At 44.1% G+C, this 22105-nt stretch overlaps 1 protein-coding gene across 2 annotated transcripts in view; it reads right to left on the bottom strand.

Moving 5' to 3' along the window:
* Nucleotides 1-22105, bottom strand: part of LOC139378811 (rho GTPase-activating protein 6-like) — a 100682-nt gene that overhangs the window by 44078 nt on the left and 34499 nt on the right. The window contains exon 1 of one of the 2 annotated variants that reach the window (XM_071121330.1): nt 7838-8070. The exons of the other annotated variant lie outside the window; for it this stretch is intronic. The gene's annotated coding sequence lies outside the window, so the exon portion shown is untranslated. Of the gene's footprint in view, nt 1-7837; nt 8071-22105 lie in introns of those variants that run through there. 2 annotated transcript variants of the gene reach the window in all.

Raw genomic sequence — 22105 nt, 5'->3', positions numbered from 1 at the left:
TAGGAAGAGTCTTGGTAGTTCCATAGTTATTATATCTAAGAATGATGGAGGCCTCTGTATTCTTGGGACTTTCAATGATTCAGAAATTTCTGGCACCCTTCCCCAGATCTGTTCCTCGACACAATCCTGTCTCAGAGCTCTACAGACAATTCCTTCGACCTCATGGCTTGGTTTTGCTCTGACATACAATGTTAACTGTGGGACCTTATATAGACAGGTGTGTCCCTTTCCAAATCATGTCCAATCAATTGAATTTACCCAAGGTGGACTACAATCAAAATGTAGAAACATCTCAAGGATAATCAATGGAAACGAGATGCACCTGAGCTCAATTTTCTAGTCTCATAGCAAAGGATCTGAATACCTATGTAAATAAGATATTTACACATTTTATGTTTAATACATTTCCTAAAATTTCTAAAAACCAGTTTTCACTTTGTCATTATGGTGTATTGTGTGTAAATTGATGAGACATTTAAAAAAATATATATTTTAGAATAAGGCTGTAATGTAACACATGTGGAAAACGTCAAGGGGTCTGAATACTTTCCGATTGCATTGTCTGTTCTACCACAGTAAACATGTTATTCTTGCAAAGACTATTTGATTCTGACTTCGGACATATAAAGTTGAAGTCAGAAGTTTACATACATCTATGCCAAATACATTTAACATCAGTTTTTCACAATTCCTGACATTTAATCCTAGTAAAAATTCAGTGTCATAGGATCACCACTTTATTTTAAGAATGTGAAATGTCAGCATAATAGTAGAGAGAATGATTGATTTCAGCTTTTATTTCTTTCATCACATTCCCAGTGGGTCAGAAGTTTACATACACTCAATTAGTATTTGGTAGCATTGACTTTAAATTGTTTAACTTGGGTCGAATGTTTCGGGTAACCTTCCACAAGCTTCCCACAATAAGTTGGGTGAATTTTGGCCCATTCCTTCTGACAGAGTTGGTGTAACTGAGTCAGGTTTGTAAGCCTTCTTGCTCGCACATGCTTTTTCAGTTCTGCCAACAAATGTTCTATAGGATTGAGGTCAGGGCTTTGTGAAGGCCACTCCAATACCTTGATTGTTGTCCTTAAGCCATTTTGCCACAACTTTGTAAGTATGCTTGGGGTCATTGTCCATTTGGAAGACCCATTTGCTACCAAGCTTTAACTTCCTGACTGATGTCTTGAGATGTTGCTTCAATATATCCACATAATTTCCCTGCCTCATGATGCCATCTATTTTGTGAAGTGCACCAGTCCCTCCTGAAGCAAAGCACCCCCCAACATGACGCTGCCACCCCCATGCTTCACAGTTGGGATGGTGTTCATTGGCTTGCAAGCATCCAACCTTTTTCTCCAAACATAACGATGGTCATTATGGCCAAACAGTTCTCTTTTTGTTCAGACCAGAGGACATTTCTCCAAAAAGTGTGATCTTTGTCCCCATGTGCAGTTGCAAATCCTAGTCTGGCTTTTTATGGTGGTTTTGGAGCAGTGGCTTCTTCTTTGCTGAGCGGCCTTTCAGGTTATGTCGATATAGGACTCGTTTTACTGTGGTTATAGATAATTTTGTACCTGTTTCCTCCAGCATCTTCACAAGGTCCTTTGCTGTTGTTCTGGGATTGATTTGCACTTTTCGCACCAAAATGCATTCATCTCTAGAAGACAACGCATCTCCTTCCTGAGCGGTATGACGGCTTATGGTCCCATGGTGTTTATACTTGCGTACTATTGTTTGTACAGATGAACGTGGTACCTTCAGGCGTTTGGAAATTGCTCCCAAGAATGAACCAGACTTGTGGAGGTCTACAATATCTTGTGGAGGTCTTGGCTGATTTCTTTTGATTTTCCCATGATGAGTTTGAAGGTAGGTCTTGAAATACATCAACAGGTACACCTCCAATTGACTCAAATTATGTCAATAGCCTATCAGAAGCTTCTAAAGCCATGACATAATTTTATGGAATTTCCCAAGCTGTTTAAAGGCACAGTCAACATAGTGTATGTAATCTTCTGACCCACTGGAATTGTGATACAGTGAATTATATGTGAAATTATCTGCCTGTAAACAATTGTTGGAAAAATGACTTGTGTCCTGCACAAAGTAGATGTCCTAACCGACTTGCCAAAACTATAGTTTGTTGACAATAAATGTGTGGACTGGTTTAAAAAAATAGTTTTAATGACTCCAACCTAAGTGTATTTAAACTTCCGACTTCAACTGTAGATGTATGTTTAAATATCAAACCACATCCATAATATACTGTACTAAAGAATGAGACTATATAAGACTAAATGTATTACTAGCTTGAAGTGAAACATAAAATTGGTGCACTCCACAGATCATATGGGAACCATGGACAGTGTGAACTTGATCTAATTCTTAACATGACTATTGCCATAACACTTTTCATTTTTTGTTTCAGGCACAGATAAAACAACAGATATGCAGTAGGTAAGTATTTTAGTCAGCCACCAATTGTGCAAGTTCTCTCACTTAAAAAGATGAGAGAGGCCTGTAATTCTCATCATAAGTACACTTCAACTATGACAGACAAAATGAGAAAAAAAATCCAGAAAATCACATTGTAGGATTTGTAATGAATTTATTTGCAAATTATGGTGGAAAATAAGTATTTGGTCACCTACAAACAAGCAAGATTTCTGGCTCTCACAGACCTGTAACTTCTTCTTTAAGAGGCTCCTCTGTCCTCCACTTGTTACCTGTATTAATGGCATCTGTTTGAACTTATTATCAGTATAAAAGACACCTGTCCACAACCTCAAACAGTCAAACTCCAAACTCCACTATGGCCAAGACCAAAGAGCTGTCAACGGACACCAGAAACAAAATTGTAGACCTGCACCAGGCTGGGAAGACTGAATCTGCAATAGGTAAGCAGCTTGGTTTGAAGAAATCAACTGTGGGAGCAATTATTAGGAAATTGGAAGACATACAAGACCACTGATAATCTCCCTCGATCTGGGGCTCCACACAAGATCTCACCCCGTGGGGTCAAAATGATCACAAGAACGGTGAGCAAAAATCCAAGAACCACACGGCGGGACCTAGTGAATGACCTGCAGAGAGCTGGGACCAAAGTAACAAAGCCTACCATCAGTAACACACTACGCCGCCAGGGACTCAAATCCTGCAGTGCCAGACGTGTCCCCCTGCTTAAGCCAGTACATGTCCAGGCCCGTCTGAAGTTTGCTAGAGAGCATTTGGATGATCCAGAAGAAGATTGGAAGAATGTCATATGGTCAGATGAAACCAAAATATAACTTTTTGGTAAAAACTCAACTCGTCGTGTTTGGAGGACAGAGAATGCTGAGTTTCATCCAAAGAACACCATAACTACTGTGAAGCATGGGGGTGGAAACATCATGCTTTGGGGCTGTTTTTCTGCAAAGGGACCAGGACGACTGATCCGTGTAAAGGAAAGAATGAATGGGGCCATGTATCATGAGATTTTGAGTGAAAACCTCATTCCATCAGCAAGGGCATTGAAGATGAAACGTGGCTGGGTCTTTCAGCATGACAATGATCCCAAACACACCGCCCGGGCAACGAAGGAGTGGCTTCGTAAGAAACATTTCAAGGTCCTGGAGTGGCCTAGCCAGTCTCCAGATCTCAACCCCATAGAAAATATTTGGAGGGAGTTGAAAGTCCGTGTTGCCCAGCAACAGCCCCAAAACATCACTGCTCTAGAGGAGATCTGCATGGAGGAATGGGCCAAAATACCAGCAACAGTGTGTGAAAACCTTGTGAAGACTTACAGAAAATGTTTGACCTCTGTCATTGCCAACAAAGGGTATATAACAAAGTATTGAGATAAACTTTTGTTATTGACCAAATACTTATTTTCCACCATAATTTGCAAATAAATTCATTCACATTTTTTCTCATTTTGTCTGTCATAGTTGAAGTGTACCTATGATGAAATGTACAGGCTTCTCTCATCTTTTTAAGTGGGAGAACTTGCACAATTGGTGGCTGACTAAATACTTTTTTGCCCCACTGTAGCTAGGGCAATAATCGGGTATGGCATAACAACTATAGTCAGAGTAGTTGGCTAAAGAACAAACTGGATTCTGAGGTGTTTTTCTATTTAAAATGTTCTCTTTCATTTCCTCCTCTTTGTATTGCATTGATCTTACCCCTCTGATCTAACTCCTGACTATTGTTGTCTTATATGGCCTAACAATGATAGTCAGACAAGATTGCTGAAGTACAAACAAACCTGGGACAATGCAGGTTGGATGATTTTAGTTATTCTATTCAAAATGGCTACTTTCCCATTCTGGTGATGTTTGGAGTGATCAGGACAGCTTTTTCTGTGTCTGTTATTTGATCAAGCCTGATGATGAATACCAAGTATACCCTAGGGATCAGGAATGAAGCCAAAACAACTCATTATTCCACTGAAACTCAATAGGTGTGCTGTGGTAGTGTAACTGCTGCTGAAGGTCAAAAGTAATATATTTTTGTCCTGTTTAATCTGCTGCTCACTCAGTCTAGCTGCACTGCTGACACACACACACACACACACACACACACACACACACACACACACGCACACACACGCACACACACACAGAGAGAGAGAGAGAGCGAGAGAGAGAGAGAGAGAGAGAGAGAGAGAGAGAGAGAGAGAGAGATACGGACTGACTTGTTGTCCATGGAACCAGGCTACCAGAGTGTGTGTGTTCCAATGATTAAAAAAATGATGTAAAGAAGTTCTAAACTAACACTTCTTAGATGAGGTGAAACTGAATTCTAAAAGGTACCGGAGGAGAGCACAGACAATGTTTTATAGGTTTATGCACTACGATTGGTGGAAGAAAAACAAACTAACAAACATACTAATTGATATAAAAAACATTATTTAAAAAAAGGTTTTCAAAAGTTATCTTTGTAAATTATATCATGAATAGGACTGTTGGTGTTATGTCACACATGCAGCTAACAGAAATATATGGAAAAGCTGCTCTACCGAAAATTACAACCAACTAATTGCAGCATCACCACAGAAATGGAAGAGGCAAGTGGAAGAGGGAAAATGTAATACATTTGTCTGTTGGCCATGCATTAAAGATCAAAATTGGTTTAAGAAAATTGTGATAAATAAAAAAGTATACAAGTTTCATTTAAGGACCAAAAAATTGACAGCTGTGCCATATAGATTGCAAAAATATTGCAGTCTAATACTGCAGTCATTTACCTGGAGCTAACTCTGAAAATAGCACTATTTGGGGGATTTGAAAAGTCATAGTCAATCGATCAATAATATGATACTTTACAATCTATAGAATCTATGAGCATTAGAAAGGTTCAGAACTTTTGTGAAACATAACAGTACAGTTAAAAAATACATGGCAAATATATATTTTTTTATTTAACCAGGCAAGTCAGTTAAGAACACATTTTAATTTACAATGACAGCCTAGGAACAGTACAACTGCCTTGTTCAGGGGCAGAACGACAGATTTTTACCTTGTAAGTGCAGGGATTCAAGCCACCAACCTTTCGATTACTGGCCCAACGCTCTAACCACTAGGCTACCTCCTAGTCAACGCCAAAAATGGATGGTGTTATGAGACAGATGGGAGGGGTTGATGGTAGCTGAAGGGTAAGATTAAAAACACACAAAATATAACTATTGTAAAACACAGTGTGTCCGTAAAATGAATATAGTATGTATAAGCTGGAAGTACAACTCTAAGTGTTGTTGTCCATTAGTTTACTCCAATTAGGAGAGGGGTAAATATATATAAAAATATATATGTACATATATATTTACAAAAAATATGTATGGGGGATTGGAAATGATGCAGACAATTACAGTGATGGAAGCTACAATCTTTCTGCACTATTAAAGCTGATCTACCCCCCCCCCCCCCCCCCCCTCCAAAAAAAATACAAACATACTATAGTGACCATCTGATCACTAAAATGAATGGAGGTTACTAACTTGAGAAGATCCCTATTTAAGTCATTTTCTACAAATTTTAGGGTGTTTTCACACTTGGTACCTTTCAGCCAAGTCTTGTGAACTCTGTGCAGTTCGCTTAATTGCTTGAACACACCAAAAGGGACTCACAGCCCTCAAAAGAGACCCAGAAGCGAACCAAACCGAGATCATCTCGAGAGTTTGGTTCGCTTGAATTCCGCTGTCCGGTTCCCTTTGTTTGGGGCAATGTGAAGGCAAAGCTCAGCAGGTTTTGCTTGACCCTTTTCCCGTAGTACACACTAGACTACTGCAACACCGTTCTCCCAGCCATAACCCCTGACATTGGTGCCACAAAAGAGAGAAGATGATGATGTCCAGGTGGGTGGAAAAAAACGTGTGCTGTTTTTGGATATTGATTAGCAATTGTCAAGGATGCACAGAAATGCCAAAATATGAGTTTTGTACCGACACGATGTTCAGGTTATTTGTTTGCAATATGTAATCTATAGGCTAAGAGAGCTTCATCAGCTGTTTATTCGATTGTGGGGTTTGAAGCCACAGCAACAGCAACATATTTGGTGAGAATCACAAGATAGGGTACAAAATCAAGGTCCTTGCTATCTGGAATCCTTGGGACGTCCCAACTCTCACGTTACACCATAGAAGTTGACATTTAAAATGGTTAAGGTAAGGGTTAACGTTAGGGTTAAGGCTAGGTAAGGGTTATGGTTTAGGTTGGGGTTAGACTAGGGGTTGAGTTTAGGATTTAGGGTAGGGACAACACTTAAAGGGCCAGTAGCCTACATTTAGGGTCTCATCTATTACAGTATTCTTCTGCTATTTATTCTGTTACCAATCATATTTAGATGTTAATATTATCTACTGATTATAATTATTATGTCTCATCTTTTAACAAAATGCAATATAGTAACTTCCAAAATGTAGGTATATCTTGCTGTTGATAACACAATCTGATGGAATGGCTTGTCCTGCACTTTGTGAAAACCCAGAGTTCATTGAGTAAATTTTGGGAAAAGATCTTGGTTCCTTTCTAAAAACATAGTAATGTGAATGCAAAGAGGACTCCGACCACAAAATAGGTGAAGTGAAATGGCAAAAGAGTTGGGGTCCTCATTCAAAGGCATGGGCAGCGTGAATACAAAGAGAACTGAGTTATTTTGCTTCTCCTTTAACCCAAGAGTTCACTTTAAAGAGGACTGAGATCGGTTATTTTGAAGAGGGGACTATATGTGAAAATAGTCACATGCAGGAGTATTTGCTCTGCACAAAGTAAGATCATTTTCCATATGTGCATTTTACTTAGTTCGTTTAATCTATTGTTGAAGACGTCAGATTGACTTCAGACTATAAATGCAACCCTTGACAATACAAATGCACAGAAGGCTCAAATTCGCAGAAGGCACACATTCAGATTGTTCAAGCGGATTGATTGAATACTTTACAGATAAATGACAGCAACCAGAGCAGAGCACTTAAGGAGACTGAGAGAACCTACTGTACAACACACACATTATCTAGCTTTATTCAATACTTGGCAGAGCAAGCCGTGAGACATAGCACACATTCTCTTCGACACTCCAAGACATGGAGACAGTAGCAAATACACAATACCTTTTGATGACAAATACCTATTGAACACAAACACACTCGCTACCGGACAGAACTTTTCGACACAACAAAGAGCAACGAGAGTATAAACAATTGTCACACTTTGTGACTAACAAACCGTTCTAGAGACAGTAGCAATAAATTCACACCTTTTGAAGACTTAGAGAGACCACAAACGCACATTAAGCACACACTGACTGACTTGCCTGGTATAGTAAAGGTATAATAAAATATTTAAAAAACAATCTATACCTGTACGTAGATAGTCAGCTGTAGATGAATAAAGCCCTTTATGGAGTGAGTGAGTCCACTCAGCTAAGTCCTGTAGTCTGCACAGCTACTTCTCACGCTCACACTCAAACTCGCACACTCACAGCAGAGATGCAGACCAGGTTAGTGTGCCCAGTCCAAATGGGGCATGAGGGAACACACTCGGTGTAAGGAGAGCAAGACAGAGCGAGCAACAGAAGGAGAGAGAGAGAGAGATCTGCTCCCTCCATCTGCTGGTGTAAATCAGTGAGCTGAGTCTCGCTGCCAAGAGATCACTTCACGTAAACACTGGGATGGAGGGGGGGAGCACACTGTGAGGGGAGGGGAGAAGGGGTATAGAAGGGAAAGAGGAGGACATAAGGAAATAAGCGTGGATGAAAGGGTTGGAAACGGGAGAGATGCAGGGGAGAGAACTGAAAGGGAGAGAATGAGAGGAAGGGAGGGGGGAAGTGGGGAAGTGGGATGTAAGATGAACAGGGGATGAAAGGGAAGGAGGGGGGGGGGGTAAGTCTGTGAACTAACTAAGCTGTCCTGGCTTGATTTAATGAGTGATTTTCACTTTCTCCTCCTCCCTCTCCTTTCCCTCTGCTCTTCTCCCCTCTCCCAATCTTTTCTTTCTATCACATACTTCTCTCTGGTCTTCTCCTCTCTCCCACTCTTTTCTTTCTATCACGTACTTCTCTCTGGTCTTCTCCTCTCTCCCACTCTTTTCTCTCTATCACGTACTTCTCTCTGGTCTTCTCCTCTCTCCCACTCTTTTCTCTCTATCACGTACTTCTCTCTGGTCTTCTCCTCTCTCCCACTCTTTTCTCTCTATCACGTACTTCTCTCTGGTCTTCTCCTCTCTCCCACTCTTTTCTCTCTATCACGTACTTCTCTCTGGTCTTCTCCTCTCTCCCTCTCTTTTCTCTCTATCACGTACTTCTCTCTGGTCTTCTCCTCTCTCCCACTCTTTTCTCTCTATCACGTACTTCTCTCTGGTCTTCTCCTCTCTAACCTCTCTTTTCTCTCTATCACGTACTTCTCTGTTCTGCTCTTCTCCTCTCCCTCTCTTTTTTCTCTGTGAGGGGAGGGGAGAAGGGGGATAGAAGAGAAAGAGGAGGAAATAAGCGTGGATGAAAGGGTTGGAAACGGGAGAGATGCAGGGGAGAGAACTGAAAGGGAGAGAATGAGAGGAAGGGAGGGGGGAAGTGGGGAAGTGGGACGTGAGATGAACAGGGATGAAAGGGAAGGAGGGAGGATAAGTCTGTGAACTAACTAAGCTGTCCTGGCTTGATTTAATGAGTGATTTTCCTCCTCCCTCTCCTTTCTCTCTGCTCTTCTCTCCTCTTTCTCTCTTTTTTTTCTCTCTATCACGTACTTCTCTCTCATCTGCCATTCTCCCCTCCCTCTCATTTCTCCCTGCCCTTATCCTCTCACTCTCTTTCCTCTACATCAGTACTTCACTTCTCCAACTCTCATCCTCTACTCCTGGCGTTATTCCCCCTCAGCACAGAAAAGTGAATCCCAGGGAGATCTACCTCAGCTATTTCTTCTCACGCTGACCACTCCCCTTAAAAGGAGAAATAGGATAATAGGTATTTCTAGATGTTTCTGCACTCTCTGGATGTTGGAATGTATTATACTGTGTAAATAACTCACTTGGAAGCGTGTTCAAGTTTCTTTCTCTCCTTCCTTGGTTCAATTATCTGTGGATGATTGCACAATTATAACCAGGTGCATGTTGGGTAAGAAAATATCCAACCACCAACTTTAAATCACTCATGATAAGCGCAATTAAACTGATACTAGTATACCTTTATTTAAACCAGGCAAGTCATTCAGAACATATAGTATTATTTTATGAAAAATGACCTGTTTTTAGCAGATTTAGCTATCTGGCTAAATCTGGCACATTTACAGGAAAGTTGATCGATGTGCCTTATCCCTGTCAAATAAATGTAACGAAAACAGTTCATGCAAATTAAGTGAAACCAGTTGGTTCAGGATGGAGGGTGTTTTTGGAGACTAGTTCAGGGATACAACAAAAATGTGAAACGTCCGGGGGTCCCAGAGGATACGTTTGAAAAGCACTGAATTAACCCCGTGAAAACCAACATTGTAAAGAAGAAACGTTTCCTAAACCGCATCCTGTACAGGTCCTAAACTCAAAACTCATGGCGCACACTACATAGTGCATCTCCTTCAATGTTTACATTTACATTCTAGTCACTTAGCAGACGCTCTTATTCAGAGCAACTGGTCCCGCGCACTGGTCGTACTGGTCCGTAGACCCAGATGTACCTCTTATTAGTATTTGTTCTGTGTCAGTATGTTTATTGTGGAATCAGTAGCCTCTGAAACATTAGAAAACGGTACACCCATCTGAGACCACACTGGTCCCCTACACAAGCATATGATTTAAACCATGCGTGCAAGTACGTGACTTAAAATATGTTTCCGATGTACTGTGATTATGTAGAGCAACTAAACATGAGAAACAAACCTTCTGAGCCAGAGCTAGAGGTAGTTTTGTAAGTGTCACAAGAACGCAACATTGGGCTACAATCATATATTGATGGACACGTTTTAAAGTTAGGGAAAGATTGAAATGTACTTGGGGGAGGGGTGGTCCAAGATAGGGGTTATCAAACTTTTGTTTTTGCTTTGGGGAGGGTTGTGTGGTTGTTTATTGGGCACAGGGAGGGTGATGCACACTTGCTCTTCTGCTCATATTTTCTCAATTAACAATGGCTTGACTTACTTCTAATATTACCCTAATAAAGTTCAGAAACTTTTGTGAACATTTGGTATGGCGTGGTTATTATTAAGTGTGGAAGGACCACCAGGGGGCAGGCTGGTCCCACGTATAGTAGCCCAGCCCGGCATGTGAGTAAAGGTGACCAGAGACAGTTAAGGCACAGCTGATGGTACTAATCACCTATTTTCTTCCCCCTACGAGAGAGAGGAGAGAACCGGCAGTGGGGGAGACTGGAGGGGAAAAAAGTGATTGATTCTCCAAAGGAGAGGATTTACCTGACCGAAAGGGAGAAGAAGAGGGCAAACTACCTCTTGGGAATGGCAACCACGGATCCGCACCACCTCCTGAAAGGAGCTCTCCGCGAACGGATAGTTGTGGCAGTGACACACCCGTGATTTATGTTATAGTTAAAAGTTACTCACCTTGTGTTCCTTATTAAAGAAGAAGAAAAGAAGAAGATCTGTGTTATCCTTGTGAGATCATTCCTGATTGTGTGAGATTGTTTGAGAAGAAAAAAAAAGTTTGTTCAAAGTAAGAAAACCTGCTCCTGACTCGTTTATTCTACCTCTCCGCCGTAGAGCAACCTAAATACATTGGTAGAGAATGCGGGCATTAGGTGGACGAGTTACACGAGTATAAGTAAGGAAAATGTAAGGAACAAAAAATGTAAGGAAAATGAAGATCTACCTGTAGTCACAGAGGAACCATACAAGAAAGATGGATAACGCATTTGATCACGGCACAGCAGACAACCATAGAACTCATGCAACAACAGCTGAACAGGCGAGAAGAACTGAGAGTGAAGCCGCCTTACCTCGCCTCTCAAAGGAGAATGAAATTGAGGCTTTTATCATGCCTTTCGAAAGGACGGCCACCTTGGAAGAGTGGCCCCTAACAGAATGGGCGAGCGCGTTAGCCCCTCTTTTGACCCGGGATAGCCCAGGAAGCCTACTGTGACCTGGAACCCCACGACGCTGCTGACTATGGGTGACTAAAAACCGAGATTCTGTCCCGGTACCAGCTGACCGCCCGAGATAGAGCCGTGAAGTTCCATCAATGGGCCTATATGGCCGACGAACCCGTGCGGGCCCAGATCTTCGCACTCGTACGACTAACAAAACAGTCGCTGGAACCCGGAAAGGGAGTAGAACATGTTGTAGAGACTCTCAACATTTTAAGGGAAATACCCATGGACTTGAAAAGGGTTGTGGGGAAAACAAACCCCTCGGCGCAGACGACATAGCCCAGGCCGTGGAAACGTACCGATCTACATGGGAGTTGTTAAAAGGGGACAAGGAGGACCGGAAGGACTCTGCCAAGACCTTTCCCCGATTAACCCCGGCACAACCGAAACCACTCCAGATGTGAAGAGAAGTCCTCACCCACACAACAGTGTTGGTGCTATAATTGCCAGTCTCCGGACCATTACGCCCCACAAGGTCCCAGAAAGGACGAGTCCATGGCCATCGAGTCATCGCTGCCCGTCCCCACACATCCCTGTTCGAGAGGGCAGGATTGCCCCTGTTGGTTAGCAGAAATAGCCCCAGCCCCAGAGATTCATGTTCAAATAGAAGGACAAGGCGTGGTAGCCATTCTCGACTCAGTAAGTATGGTTATATCAGTGGAGGAGCAGATGGTGACCACAGCAACACTACTACCAGACAAAGTAGCCGTATCCTGTATCCATGGAGACACCCACTATTACCCCACTGTGAGTCTGTCCATTCTCACCCCGAAAGGAAGGTGTACAGTCAGGCAGGGAAAGTACCCCAGCTGAAGGTGCCATTATTGATCGGGAGAGACTGTCTCCTGTATAAGGAGCTTCGGCAGACAACTTTACGCACCGAACAAAGGGGACCAGGTCTCTCTATCACACGCCGAGGTCCGGCCCACCACAGGGGGGGCAGGAAAGCAGAGAAAGAAAAAACCCAAGTCCAAGCCCGAGGAAACGTAGCCTCGGCCTCGACCTCTGACCCAACGCCTCCGACAGCTATTCCAGGAAACCTCAGATGAAAACACCTGCGAAGGGTTGTACATGACGGAGGAAGGAAGGCGCGACCATAGGCTACGGGATATGTTTGAAGCCCAGTCAGAGGAGGGAACATGAAAGGGATTCTCCTCGGGCACACCCCAATGGGGATGGGGAACAACCTCCACACCCCTCTACAGAGGTCGACTTGCCCCAAGAATTAAAGGGACAGTTCTCCACTGCTCAGCATCGAGACCCAGACCTACGGGACGCCACGAGGAAGGTGAAGGTGATCAACAGGAGAAATGTAGACGGGTCAGGTGAGCCCTCTCTTCCCTACTAAGCAGTCAGGCATGCTCTTGTATTGGGTCGTGCAACGAAGGGGGGAAAAACAGGAATTACGAATGGTGCGTAGACCATACAGTACAGGGATACTGTCCTACAGCTAGCCCATTCCCATGTCCTAGGAGGACAAAATGATTGACAGAATCATGCAGAGGTTCTATTGGCCCCGTGTCACCCGAGATGTGGCCAGGTATTGTAGGATGTGTGATCAATGTCAGCGTATGGCCCCATGGCCACACCTGCGTAATCCTTTGATTCCTCTTCCCATTATAGAGACCTGCTTCGAATGCATAGCTATGGACCTCATGGGACCGCTTCCGGGGTGGGACCCCTCGCCGGTCGACGACAGAACATGTTATCCTGATGCGGGACCGACTGTCGGCATTCTGGCCCATAGGAAAGGAGCATATGGAGAAGGCGCAACAGACTCAAGGTCGTGCCTACAATAAGTCAACGACACCCAGGGAGTTCACCGTGAGAGAGAAAGTTATGGTACTCGTGCCCATGTCCGAATACCAATTGCTGGCACAGTGGAGGGGGCCCTACGGGGTAACGGAGAGGGTCTCACCGGTCAATTACCACATCAAGCAACTTGACAGGAGGAAGAAGGTCCAACTCTATCAGATCAACCTGCTGAAGAAGTACAAGAGAGTGGCTTTGATGGCAGTGGAGGACAAGGAAAAAGAGGAGGCCCCGCTACAGGTACGCCATGGCCGAACTCTCCTGCAGGAACAGTCGAGACAGCTAGACACGCTGATTATGTAATTCGGCAATGTATTCTCTCCCTTCCCAGGACAAACAGATGTCCTGTTTCACCATATCCACACCGAACCAGGCAAGAATGTGCATATCTGGCCTTTCTGGATTCCTGAGGCCCGCCGAGTCATCGCTAAGAACGAGGTAAGGGAGATGCTGAGGATGAGGGTGATCGATCCATCTACAAGTAGTGGTCCAGTTCCATAGTCCTGGTACCCAAACCTGATGGTAGTATGAGGCTCTGCAACGACTTTAGGGGCGTAAACGCCATCTCTACATTCGACGCGTATCCCATGCCCCACGTGGATGAACTCTTGGAGTGCTTGGGAAGGGCCAAGTTTATCACCACCCTGGATCTGATGAAGGGATATTGGCAAGTGCCGCACAAAGACTGCCTTCGCCACACAGGAGGGGCTTTTTCAGTATGTGAGGATGCCCTTCACTGCGGCTACTTTCCAACGCCTCATGGATGCCATTCTACTGCCCCATCAAGAGTACGCAGCAGCGTATATAGACGATATGGTCATCCACTGCAAGGACTGGGATAGCCACTGCGGGCAGTGCTTGTGGGCTTGGATGCTACAGGGCTGGCAGTCAATCCCATAAAATGGTGCCTGGGTCTGTCTGAAGCGCAATACCTGGGATGCACTGTGGGGAACGAAAAAATATGTCCACAGGCAGAACCAGGTCAATTCGGGATTGGCCTCGGCCCCAGACGAAACGGGACGTCTGACCCGTCTTGGGAATAACGGGATATTATCGCAGTTTCATCCCTGGATATGCAACCATTGCCACCCCCTCACAGATTTCATAAAGAAAAATCTGCCTACCCGTATAGCGTGGAAGGAAGAGACGAAAGATGCCTTCCAGCCTGTGCTTTGATCCCGTCCTGCATGCTCCCGACTTCTCCCAAGAGTTCATTGTGCAGGTAGACGCCTCAGATACAGAGCTCAGGGCCGTCCAAGCTCAGGGTGAAGGTGAAGCAGAGAGGCCTATTCTCTTCATAAGTAGGAAGTTCTGTGATTGGGAACAGAGATATGCTACCGTAGAGAAAGAGGCCCTAACCATTAAGTGGGCCCTCGCACGGCCCTCCGGTCCAGTCCTGAGGGGTGAGGTATGTGGAAGGACCACCAGGAGGCAGGCTGGTCCCACGTATAGTAGCCCAGCCCGGCATGTGAGTCAAGGTGATCAGAGGCAGTTAAACACAGCTTACGGTACTAATCACCTATTTTCTTCCCCCCTATGAGAGAGAGGAGGGAACCGGCAGTGGGGGAGACATTGTGTTCCTTATCCCTGTAAAGAAGAAGATTTGTGTTATCCTTGTGAGATCATCCTTGACTCTGTGTTAGGATTGTTTGAGAAGAAAAACATTCCTCAACAAAGAACTTTGTTCAATGTAAGAAAACCTGCTCCTGACTCGTTTATTCTACCTTTCCGCTGTAGAGCAACTTAAAAAATACTTGCTCCGCTCACATAAGCTTTAGCTACTACAGGCCTATGATCTAAAGGCAGTGCGCCCCGGCACTGCAACTGACCGTTGAGCTTGAGGTGAGGAAGGCCGACCAGATTTACTCCCATAATCTAACATTATACTGCTGATCTTTATACACAATATTCTGACTGAAGATGTAACAAATTAGCCTCCTTCTATACGTCGACATCTGTATGACAGCCGCAGTGGCCATCTGACATAAAGAAATGCATGTCGGTGTGGTAGCATGCCACTGGCATATCCCTATCTCTCTGGGGTTAGGCCTAAGCTTCTCTTCCTTTATATAGGCTATATGTATTTATTCAAATGTTAATATCACACTGTGGACACCTAAGCCTATAGGCCTATGCATGCAATGCTCTGATACAGTTTGTGATCAAATCTCTGACAGCTGAACCGTGAGGTGGACAATTGTTGTTTTGGAAAAGTAGCCTAAAAAAACAAAACAAAAAAAATTGGCTATAACGTTTTGCATATGCTACACATCGAAGGAATAGTGTTTTTGTCATTTGTTATAGGCGGTTTTTAAGGATGGAAATGTGTGTCGTTTAGCCAATATTGAGAGGAAACTTCTTCAAAGGGAGTATTTCTGGATCCACAGGCTCACTAAAATGTGTCACCAATTGGGTGGAAACCGAGCTAGTGCTCTGGTCCAGTCACTTTGATCATGTCTGCACATCATGGCTCACCAGCAGCCCCAAAACATCATGGTTCACCAGCAGTCCCAAACATCATGGCTCACCAGCAGCCCCAAACATCATGGCTCACCAGCAGCCCCAAACATCATGGCTCACCAGCAGCCCCAAAACATCATGGTTCACCAGCAGTCCCAAACATCATGGCTCACCAGCAGCCCCAAACATCATGGCTCACCAGCAGCCCCAAACATCATGGCTCACAAGCAGCCCCAAACATCATGGCTCACCAGCAGCCCCAAACATCATAGTTCACCAGCAGCCCCAAAACATCATGGCTCACCAGCAGCCCCAAACATCATGGCTCACCAGCAGCCCCAAAACATCATGGCTCACAAGCAGCCCCAAACATCATGGCTCACCAGCAGCCCCCAAACATCATGGCTCACCAGCAGCCCCAAAACATCATGGCTCACAAGCAGCCCCAAAACATCATGGCTCACCAGCAGCCCCAAAACATCATGGCTCACCAGCAGCCCCAAACATCTAAATAATAAGCTACCAGCCAAACAAGCTTGTAAGAATTGTACTTCAACTCACCCATCAAACTCATAGCATTTTTTCATCTCTATCTCTGTAATAATTGTATATGTATTTACGTAAAAAATAGGAACCACGATGGAAATAAGTTCTCAACTTTATTGTGCAATCCCAGTCACTTTAAAACATTTTCAAAAACATTTTTTACTGACAAATAAAATCTATCAATCCAAACTGTGCAGTGGCCAATTAATGAATGGCAAGATATATCTTCAACAAAACACCAAATCGTTTAATGACATTCGGAGATTGTCAAGCCAAGCCTTCTGTACTGGGTAAGCCTACAAGGTAGGGAGGGATGTATTTTCTGTATGTTGAGATTGACATAGTCTATTATTGTTGTGTTGAAAATGCAAACCATGATATTCAAGTGCCTGAAGTCGGTGTGCTTTGTTTATTGGTTGTGTTGGCACAGAAACCTGTTGGTTAAAAATGTGTTGCATATGTTTTATAGAATTATAAATATGGCATCAAAATTTCGAAAATCTGATTTCCCCCTAGCTGATCATTGTCTGCAGCCGTCTCTGAAACAGGCAGGGAGAGTGAGCTCCTCTGTGGTGGTCGGCAACCCCACAACCTTCTGGCCCATAGCCCTGCGTGGCATCGACTGTGCCACAAATGCATGCCGAAGTGTCAAAGTCAATATCCACGTTTACAAACACAGCGTCGCTGCGGTTGTATTTTTGATCGTGACATTATTTTGAGTTAATTCTATGAGGGGGAGGGTGTTACATTTATTTTACTGTACAAGGGGGGCAGATGGAAATTTACGAGGGGGGAGTGTCATGTGAAAATATTTCTAACATTAGGGAAGGGAGGGTATTTTTTTTATGACACCTTGAGTTGGACCAGCCCCTCCAATAAATGTTAATCTGTCCCTTCATTTTCTGCAATTCTACACATCTGCCATGGGGCATAGAGAAAATGTTGCAATTTTAAAGCAAGTTTTCTGCAATTCGAAACATTTTGTCATTGGGTGGAGAGGATAAAAACAAAATGTATAACACATTGCAATTCTACTAGTTTTGACGTTGGGCAGAGAAATTGTTTTTCTTCATTTTTACAGCTAATTTCTTGCAGTTCTATCCATTTTGCCATGACTTATTATGCCATATGATGTCTGAGTGAGAATGACAAAAAGCTTCCGCATGCTTCCCAGCCGAAACATTTCGGAACAAACCTGACTTGCCTAGTTAAATAAAGGTAAAATAAAATAAAAATAAATAAAACATGTGGTTTTACATTTACTTATGTATCAAAAGTAAATGGAATTGCTCAAATATACTTCAAAAGTAAAACTATTAACCATTTTCAAATTCCTTATATTAGGCAAACCAGACGGCACAATTTTCTTGTTTTTAATTTTATTTACGGATAGCCAAGGGCACACTCCAACACTCAGACATTAATTTAAAAACAAAGCATTTGTGTTTAGTGAGTCCGCCGGATCAGAGGTAGTAGGGGTGAACAAGGATGTTTTCTTGGTAAGTGCGTGAATTGGACCATTTTCCTGTCAAAATGTAACGAGTACTTTTGGGTGTCAGGGGAAATGTATGGAGTAAAAAATACATTATTTTCTTTAGGAATGTAGTGAAGTAAAAGTAAAAGTTGTCAAAAATGTAAATAGTAAAGGAAAGTACAGATACCCCCAAAAATATATTTACTTAAGGACTTTACACCACTCTGAGAGAGCTTCAGAAGGACAACCATCTCTGCAGCACTCCACCAAATCATATCAAATTTTATTTGTCACATGCGCCGAATACAACAAATAATTAAAGAGCAGCAGTATATTAAACAATAGCGGGGCTATATACAGGAGGCACCGGTACAGAGTCAACGTGTGGGGGCACCGGTGTCGAGGTAATTGAGGTAATATGTACACCAATCAGGCCTTTATGGTGGAGTGGCCAGACGGAAGCCACTCCTCAGTAAAAGGCACATGACAACCCGTGTGGAGTTTGCCAAAAGGCACCTAAAGGACTCTCAGACCATGAGAAACAATGAAACCATGATTGAACTCGTTTTTTTTTTTTTATGTTTAATACATTTGCAAAAATGTCAAAAAACCTGTTTTTGCTTTGTCTTTATGGGGTATTGTGTGTAGATTGATGAGGGGGAAAAAATATTTAATCCATTTTAGAATAAGGTTGTAAAGTCAAGGGGTCTGAATACTTTCCGGATGCATTGTACATATTTATTTGGGGGCCTGTTTAATCAAATTAGGACTTAATTTCAGCTTTATATACCATTAGACACTATTTTCCATTACATGTAAAGCTTTTGCACCATTTTGAGATGATTTTAATAGAATAACAGTTCTTACCACAGATGTGTCCTATTGGGGCGGCAGGGTAGCCTAGTGGTAAGTGTTGGACTAGTAACCGCAAGGTTGCAAGTTCAAATCTCTGAGCTGACAAGGTATAAAATCTGTTGTTCTGCCCCTGAACAGGCAATTAACCCACTGTTTGTAGGCCATCATTGAAAATAAGAATTTGTTCTTGATTGACTTGCCTAGTTAAATAAAGGTAAAATTGAAGCCCAATGTTTCATTTTTGCAACATTTCCAGAAAATTGTTCTACAAATTTCAAATACATTTTTATTTTTTATAAACAGAGGCCTATTACAGAGGCCTATTGTAATGGAATTCCTCTTCTTCAGAGGAGGAGTAGCAAGGATCAGACCAATGTGCAGCGTGGTAAGTGTCCATAATTATATATTTAATAAATCAACAGAACACTGAACAAAATAACAAAAGTACAAACAACCGAAACAGTCCCGTATGGTGCAAACACTAACACAGGATACAACCACTCACAAAACACAATCGAAAACTGGCTACCTAAATATGGCTCCCAATCATAGACAACGACTGACACCTGTCACTGATTGAGAACCATACTAGGCCAAACACATAGAAATATAACAGAACAAAACATAGAAAAACATAGAAAACAAAACGTAGAATGCCCACCCCAACTAATGGCCTGACCAACTAAAATAAAGACATAAAAAAGGAACTAACGGAACTCAGAACGTGACAGTACTCCCCCCCCCCCCCCCAAAGGTGCGGACTCTGGCCGCAAGACCTGAACCTATAGGGGAGGGTCTGGGTGGGCATTTACCGTGGTGGCGACTCTGGAGCGGGACGTGTACCCCACTCCACCATAGTCTCGGCCCACTTATGTGGCACCTTAGGAGTGGCGACCCTCCCACCGACCCCGGATTGGGGACCCTAGCAACGGGTCCCGAATGGACGGGAGATTCCGGCGGCACCGGCACTGACTCCGGCAGCTCAGGACAGGCGGGCGACTCCGGCAGCTCAGGACAGACGGGAGACTCCGGCAGCTCAGGACAGACGGGAGACTCCGGCAGCTCAGGACAGACGGGAGACTCCGGCAGCTCAGGACAGACGGGAGACTCCGGCAGCTCAGGACAGACGGGAGACTCCGGCAGCTCAGGACAGACGGGAGCACCTGTAGGGAGGAAACGGAGAGACAGCCTGGTGCAGGGGGCTGCCACCGGAGGGCTGGTGCGTGGAAGAGGCACCGGATAGACCGGACCGTGGAGGCGCACTTAAGGTCTCGAGCACCGAGCCTGCACAACCCTACCTGGTTGAATGCTCCCCGTAGCCAGGCCAGTGCCACGAGGTGGAAAAGACCGCACTGGGCTGTGCTGGTACCCCGGCCCGAGGACACGCACTGGAGACCAGATGCGCTGAGCCGGCTTCATGGCACCTGGCTCGATGCCCACTCTAGCCCGGCCGATACGAGGCGCTGCGCTGTAACGCACCGGGCTATGCCTGTGCACCGGGGACACCGTGCGCCTCACGGCATAACACGGTGCCTGCCCGGTCCACCTCTCTCCACGGTAAGCACAGGGAGTTGGCTTAGGTCTCCTACCTGACCACCCCGCAATAAATGTTTGGGGCTACCTCTCATCCCAGCCACGCTGCGGTGCAGCCTCTTCATACCACCGCCGCTCAGCTTTAGCTGCCTCCAGCTCTGCCTTGGGCCGGCGATATTCCCCAGTCTGTGCCCAGGGTCCCTTGCCTTCCAAAATCTCCTCCCATGTCCTTGAGTCTTGAAATATCTGCTGCCCGTTACCACGCTGCTTGGTCCTTTTTTGGTGGGTGATTCTGTAACGGAATTCCTCTTCTTCAGAGGAGGAGTAGCAAGGATCAGACCAATGTGCAGCATGGTAAGTGTCCATAATGATATATTTAATAAATCAACAGAACACTGAACAAAATATCAAAAGTACAACCGAAACAGTCCCGTATGGTACTAACACAGGATACAACCACCCACAAAACACAATAGAAAACTGGCTACCTAAATATGGCTCCCAATCATAGACAACGACTGACACCTGCCTCTGATTGAGAACCATACTAGGCCAAACACATAGAAATATAACAGAACAAAACATAGAAAAACAACATAGAATGCCCACTCCAACTAACGCCCTGACCAACTAAAATAAAGACATAAAAAAGGAACTAAGGTCAGAACGTGACACCTATTACAAGTATTTCTGAAGTTAATTTTTTTTTTCCTCATTTGGATCTATGCTTGGGTCTCACAGGGTCAATGCATACATCTTGCAAGGAGCATCACTAATGGAGAGTGAGTGATCCCCAAGACTAACACAATCCGTCGTTAATTATTTTATAAATGGTTAAACCTAATACATACATTTTCCTGAATGAACTTGAAAACATTTTTGGGCAAAAAACAAGATGCTGTCGATTACTGCAGCAGTCAAAAAGAGCAGCAGCAGGGAATTTTTATTTTCTTGCACAAAGCTTTTGGAGGCCACCCAAAAAATCCTTTCTGGAAAACTCCAGCCCCCAACTTCCCATTCCCATGTTCAGATGCTCTGAGTCAAAGCGCTGGGGAGGAGTTGGAAAGTCACCGTCAGCAGTGTGTGTGTGTGTGTGTGTGTGTGTGTGTGTGTGTGTGTGTGTGTGTATGTGTGCGTGTGTGTGTGTGTGTGTGTGTGTGTGTGTGTGTGTGTGTGTGTGTGTGTGTGTGTGTGTGTGTGTGTGTGTGTGTGTGTGTGTGAGTGTGTGTGTCTGCGTGTATATGTGTCTGCGTGTGCGTGTGTGTCAGCAGTGCAGCTAAACTGAGTGAGCAGCAGATTAAACAAAACAAAAATGTATTACCTTTGACCTTTAGAATTGACCTCTGGAGTAGCCAGATTCCACCAGGTTCCATGACTCCTGTTGTCTCAAAATAATATTTTAGGGAGAAGTTGTTTTCCCGGCACCACACAGACACTGACCTCCTCCCTGTCTCATCTTCTTCGTGTCATCAGCAAACTTGATGATGGTGTTGGAGTCCTGTGTGGCCACGGAGTTGAGGTTGAACAGGGAGTACAGGAGGGGACTAAGCACAAACCCCTTGTGGGGACCCCGTGTTAAGGATCAGCGTGACAGAGGTGATGTTACCTACCCTCACTATCTGGGGTTGGCCCATCAGGTTTCAGTCTCGGATCCAGTTGCAGATGGAAGTGTTCCAGGATCCTAAACTGGGTGACGAGCTTGGAGGGGACAATGTTGTTGAACGCTGAGCTGTAGTCAATGACCAGCATTCTCACATAGCTATTCCTCTTATCTAGGTGGGTGAGGGAAGTGTGGAGTGCAATTAAGATTGCGTCGTCTATGGATCTGTTGGGGCGGTAAACAAAATGCCTGTGTTTGTGTTCAGG

The sequence above is a fragment of the Oncorhynchus clarkii genome, chromosome 21 (genome assembly GCF_045791955.1).
Source record: "Oncorhynchus clarkii lewisi isolate Uvic-CL-2024 chromosome 21, UVic_Ocla_1.0, whole genome shotgun sequence".
Classification (NCBI taxonomy): Eukaryota; Metazoa; Chordata; class Actinopteri; order Salmoniformes; family Salmonidae; genus Oncorhynchus; species Oncorhynchus clarkii.
The sequence above is the reverse complement of the archived record's forward strand: the minus strand, read 5'-3'. Positions and strand labels throughout refer to the sequence as shown.